This window comes from Macrosteles quadrilineatus, unplaced genomic scaffold (assembly GCF_028750875.1).
Source record: "Macrosteles quadrilineatus isolate MER2022 unplaced genomic scaffold, UCM_ALF_1.0 Scaffold_45__1_contigs__length_977938, whole genome shotgun sequence".
NCBI lineage: Eukaryota > Metazoa > Arthropoda > Insecta > Hemiptera > Cicadellidae > Macrosteles > Macrosteles quadrilineatus.
In genome coordinates, this window is record NW_026542638.1 from 302,602 (window position 1) to 310,075 (window position 7,474).

Consider the following 7,474-nt stretch of genomic DNA (forward strand, 5'->3'; position numbering starts at 1 on the left):
TAAAATGTAACATATTAAAATGTAACATGTTAAAATGTAACATGTTAAAATGTAATATGCTAAAATGTAACATGCTAAAATGTAACATCGTAAAATGTAACATTTTAAAATGTAACATGTTAAAATGTAACATTTTATCATGTTAAAATGCAACATGTTATAATGTAACATATTAAAATGTAACATGTTAAAATGTAACATTTTATCATGTTAAAATGTAACATGTTAAAATGTAACATCCTGAAATGAAACATTTTAAAATGTAACATGTTAAAATGTAACATTTTAAAATGTAACATGTTAAATGTAACATTTTTATCATATTAAAATGCAACATGTTAAAATGTAACATATTAAAACGTATTATGTTAAAATGTAACATGTTAAAATGTAATACGTTAAAATGTAACATGTTAAAATGTAACATCCTAAAATGTAACATCCTAAAATGTAACATTTTAAAATGTAACATTTTAAAATGTAACATGTAAAAATGTAACATGTTAAAATGTAATATGCTAAAATGTATTATGTTAAAATGTAACATGTTAAAATGTAATATGTTAAAATGTAACATGTTAAAATGTAACATCCTAAAATGTAACATTTAAAAATGTAACATGTTAAAATGTAACATGTTAAAATGTAATATGCTAAAATGTAACATGCTAAAATTTAACATCGTAAAATGTAACATGTTAAAATGCAACATGTTATAATGTAACATATTAAAATGTAACATTTTAAAATGTAACATTTTATCATGTTAAAATGTAACATGTAAAAACGTAATATGCTAAAATGTAACATGTTAAAATGTAACGTCGTAAAATGTAACATTTTTTAATGTAACATGTTAAAATATAACATTTTATCATGTTAAAATGCAACATGTTAAAATGTAACATGTTAAAATGTAACATATTAAAATGTAACATTTTATCATGTTACATTTTAACATGTTACATTTATAACAGTTTATCGTGTTAAAATGCAACATGTTAAGATGTAGAATATTAAAATGTAACATTTTAAAATGTAACATTTTATCATGTTAAAATGCAACATGTTAAAATGTAACATATTAAAATGTAACATGTTAAAATGTAACATGTTAAAATGTAACATGTTAAAATGTAATATGCTATAATGTAACATGCTAAAATGTAAAATCGTAAAATGTAACATTTTAAAATGTAACATGTTAAAATGTAACATTTTATCATGTTAAAATGCAACATGTTATAATGTAACATATTAAAATGTAACATGTTAAAATGTAACATTTTATCATGTTAAAATGTAACATGTAAAAACGTAATATGATAAAATGTAACATGTTAAAATGTAACATCGTAAAATGTAACATTTTTAAATGTAACGTGTTAAAATGTAACATTTTATTATGTTAAAATGCAACATGTTAAAATGTAACATATTAAAATGTAACATGTTAAAATGTAACATTTTATCATGTTACATTTTAACATGTTACATTTTAATATGTTACATTTTAACATGTTGCATTTTAACATGATAAAATGTTACATTTTAACATGTTGCATTTTAACATGATAAAATGTTACATTTTAACATGTTACATTTAAAAATGTTACATTTTACGATGTTACATTTTAACATGTAACGTTTTAGCATATTACGTTTTTACATGTTACATTTTAACATGATAAAATGTTACATTTTAACGTGTTACATTTTAATATGTTACATTATAACATGATAAAATGTTACATTTTAACATGTTACATTTTAAAATGTTACATTTTCAAATGTTACATTTTACGATGTTACATTTTAACAAGTTACATTTTAGCATATTACATTTTAACGTGTTACATTTTAACACGTTACATTTAAAAATGTTACATTTTACGATGTTACATTTTAACATGTTACATTTTAGCATATTACGTTTTTACATGTTACATTTTAACATGATAAAATGTTACATTTTAACATGTTACATTTTAATATGTTACATTTTAACATGTTGCATTTTAACATGATAAAATGTTACATTTTAAAATGTTACATTTTAAAATGTAACATGTTAAAATGTAACATTTTATCATGTTAAAATGCAACATGTTAAAATGTAACATATTAAAATGCAACATGTTAAGATGTAGAATATTAAAATGTAACATTTTAAAATGTAACATTTTATCATGTTAAAATGCAACATGTTAAAATGTAACATATTAAAATGTAACATGTTAAAATGTAACATGTTAAAATGTAATATGCTAAAATGTAACATGTTAAAATGTAACATTTTATCATGTTAAAATGCAACATGTTATAATGTAACATATTAAAATGTACCATGTTAAAATGTAACATTTTATCATGTTAAAATGTAACATGTAAAAACGTAATATGCTAAAATGTAACATGTTAAAATGTAACATCGTAAAATGTAACATTTTTAAATGTAACGTGTTAAAATGTAACACGTTAAAATGTAATATGCTAAAATGTAACTTGTTAAAATGTAACATCGTAAAATGTAACATTTGAAAATGTAACATTTTAAAATGTAACATGTTAAAATGTAACATTTTATCATGTTATAATGTAACATATTAAAATGTAACACGTTAAAATGTAACATTTTATCATGTTAAAATGTAACATGTAAAAACGTAATATGCTAAAACGTTACATGTTAAAATGTAACATCGTAAAATGTAACATTTTTAAATGTAACATGTTAAAATGTAACATTTTATCATGTTAAAATGCAACATGTTAAAATGTAACATTTTATTATGTTAAAATGCAACATGTTAAAATGTAACATATTAAAATGTAACATGTTAAAATGTAACATTTTATCATGTTACATTTTAACATGTTACATTTTAATATGTTACATTTTAACATGTTGCATTTTAACATGATAAAATGTTACATTTTAACATGTTGCATTTTAACATGATAAAATGTTACATTTTACATGTTACATGATAAAATGTTACATTTTAACATGTTACATTTAAAAATGTTACATTTTACGATGTTACATTTTAACATGTAACGTTTTAGCATATTACGTTTTTACATGTTACATTTTAACATGATAAAATGTTACATTTTAACGTGTTACATTTTAATATGTTACATTATAACATGATAAAATGTTACATTTTAACATGTTACATTTTAAAATGTTACATTTTCAAATGTTACATTTTACGATGTTACATTTTAACAAGTTACATTTTAGCATATTACATTTTAACGTGTTACATTTTAACACGTTACATTTAAAAATGTTACATTTTACGATGTTACATTTTAACATGTTACATTTTAGCATATTACGTTTTTACATGTTACATTTTAACATGATAAAATGTTACATTTTAACATGTTACATTTTAATATGTTACATTTTAACATGTTGCATTTTAACATGATAAAATGTTACATTTTAAAATGTTACATTTTAAAATGTAACATGTTAAAATGTAACATTTTATCATGTTAAAATGCAACATGTTAAAATGTAACATATTAAAATGCAACATGTTAAGATGTAGAATATTAAAATGTAACATTTTAAAATGTAACATTTTATCATGTTAAAATGCAACATGTTAAAATGTAACATATTAAAATGTAACATGTTAAAATGTAACATGTTAAAATGTAATATGCTAAAATGTAACATGTTAAAATGTAACATTTTATCATGTTAAAATGCAACATGTTATAATGTAACATATTAAAATATACCATGTTAAAATGTAACATTTTATCATGTTAAAATGTAACATGTAAAAACGTAATATGCTAAAATGTAACATGTTAAAATGTAACATCGTAAAATGTAACATTTTTAAATGTAACGTGTTAAAATGTAACACGTTAAAATGTAATATGCTAAAATGTAACTTGTTAAAATGTAACATCGTAAAATGTAACATTTGAAAATGTAACATTTTAAAATGTAACATGTTAAAATGTAACATTTTATCATGTTATAATGTAACATATTAAAATGTAACACGTTAAAATGTAACATTTTATCATGTTAAAATGTAACATGTAAAAACGTAATATGCTAAAACGTTACATGTTAAAATGTAACATCGTAAAATGTAACATTTTTAAATGTAACATGTTAAAATGTAACATTTTATCATGTTAAAATGCAACATGTTAAAATGTAACATTTTATCATGTTAAAATGCAACATGTTAAAATGTAACATATTAAAATGTAACATGTTAAAATGTAACATGATAAAATGTTACATTTTAACATGATACATTTTAATATGTTACATTTTAACATGTTGCATTTTAACATGATAAAATGTTACATTTTAACATGTTGCATTTTAACATAATAAAATGTTACATTTTAACACGTTACATTTAAAAATGTTACATTTTACGATGTTACATATTAACATGTTACATTTTAGCATATTACGTTTTTACATGTTACATTTTAACATGATAAAATGTTACATTTTAACATGTTACATTTTAATATGTTACATTATAACATGTTGCATTTTAACATGATAAAATGTTACATTTTAACATGTTACATTTTAAAATGTTACATTTTACGATGTTACATTTTAGCATGTTACATTTTAGCATATTACATTTTAACATGTTACATTTTAACATGTTACATTTTAACATGTTACATTTTAATATGTTACATTTTAACATGTTGCATTTTAACATGATAAAATGTTACATTTAAAAATGTTACATTTTAATATTCTACATCTTAACATGTTGCATTTTAACACGATAAACTGTTACATTTTAGCATGTTACATTTTAATATGTTACATTTTAACATGTTACATTTTAACATGTTGCATTTTAACATGATAAAATGTTACATTTTAACATGTTGCATTTTAACATGATAAAATGTTACATTTTAACATGTTACATTTTAAAATGTTACATTTTCAAATGTTACATTTTACGATGTTACATTTTAACAAGTTACATTTTAGCATATTACATTTTAACGTGTTACATTTTAACATGTTACATTTTAATATGTTACATTTTAACATGTTGCATTTTAACATGATAAAATGTGAAATTTTAACATGTTACATTTTAATATATTACATTTTAACATGTTACATTTAAAATGTTACATTTTAACATGTTGCATTTTAACATGATAAAATGTTACATTTTATCATGTTACATTGTAATATGTTACATTTTAACATGTTGCATTTTAACATGATAAAATGTTACATTTTAACATGTTACATTTTACAATGTTACATTTTACGATGTTACATTTTATCATGTTACATTTTAACATATTACATTTTAACATGTTACTTTTTAACATAATACATTTTAATATGTTACATTTTAACATGTTACATTTTAATATGTTACATTTTAAAATGTTGCATTTTAACATGATAAAATGTTACATTTAACATGTTACATTTTAAAATGTTACAATTTAGGATGTTACATTTTAACATGTTGCATTTTAACATGATAAAATGTTACATTTTACCATGTTACATTTTAAAGTGTTACATTTTAGGATGTTACATTTTAACATGTTACATTTTAACATATTACATTTTAACATGTTACATTTTAACATAATACATTTTAATATGTTACATTTTAACATGTTACATTTTAATATGTTACATTTTAACATGTTGCATTTTAACATGATAAAATGTTACATTTAACATGTTACATTTTAAAATGTTACATTTAAACATGTTACATTTTAAAATGTTACATTTTAACATGTTACATTTTAAAATGTTACATTTAAACATGTTACATTTTAAAATGTTACATTTTAACATGTTACATTTTAAAATGTTACATTTTAACATGTTACATTTTAAAATGTTACATTTTAACATGTTACATTTTAAAATGTTACATTTTAACATGATACATTTTAAAATGTTACATTTTAACAAGTTACATTTTAACATATTACATTTAACGACGTTACATTTTAACATGTAACATTTTAACATATTACATTTTACATGTTGCATTTTAACATGATAAAATGTTACATTTAACATGTTACATTTTAAAATGTTAACTTTTAACATGTTACATTTTAAAATGTTACATTTTAACATGTTACATAATACATAATACATTTTTAACATGTTTAACATAATACATTTTAATATGTTACATTTTAACATGTTGCATTTTAACATGATAAAATGTTACATTTAACATGTTACATTTTAAAATGTTACATTTTAACATGTTACATTTTAAAATGTTACATTTTAACATGTTACATAATACATAATACATTTTTAACATGTTTAACATAATACATTTTAATATGTTAACATGTTACATTTTAATGTGTTACATTTTAACATGTTACATTTTAGCATAATACATTTTAACATGATAAAATGTTACATTTTAACGTGTTACATTTTAATATGTTACATTTTAACATGTTGAATTTTAAAATGTTACATTTTAACTTGTTACATTTTAAAATGTTACATTTTAACATTTTTTATTTTAAAATGTTACATTTTAACATGTTACAATTTTTTACATGTTACATTTTAACATGTTACATTTTACGACGTTACATTTTAACATGTTACATTTTAACATATTACATTTTAACATGTTACATTTTAACTTATTACATTTTAATATGTTACATTTTAATATGTTACATTTTAACAAGATAAAATGTTACATTTTAACATGTTACATTTTAAAATGTTACATTTTACGATGTTACATTTTATCATGTTACATTCTAACATATTACATTTTAACATGTTACTTTTTAACATAATACATTTTAATATGTTACATTTTAACATGTTATATTTCAATATGTTACATTTTAAAATGTTTCTTTTTAACATGATAAAATGTTACATTTTACCATGTTACATTTTAACATGTTACATTTTAACATATTACATTTTAACATGTTGCATTTTAACATAATAAAATGTTACATTTTAACACGTTACATTTAAAAATGTTACATTTTACGGTGTTACATTTTAACATGTTACATTTTAGCATATTACATTTTAACATGTTACATTTTAACATGTTACATTTTAAAATGTTACATTTTAGGATGTTACATTTTAACATGTTACATTTTAACATATTACATTTTAACATGTTACATTTTAACATAATACATTTTAATATGTTACATTTTAACATGTTGCATTTTAACATGATCAAATGTTTCATTTTAACATGTTATATTTTAATATGTTACATTTTAAAATGTTGCTTTTTAACATGATAAAATGTTACATTTTACCATGTTACATTTTAAAATGTTACATTTTAGGATGTTACATTTTAACATGTTACATTTTAACATATTACATTTTAACATGTTACATTTTAACATAATACATTTTAATATGTTACATTTTAACATGTTGCATTTTAAT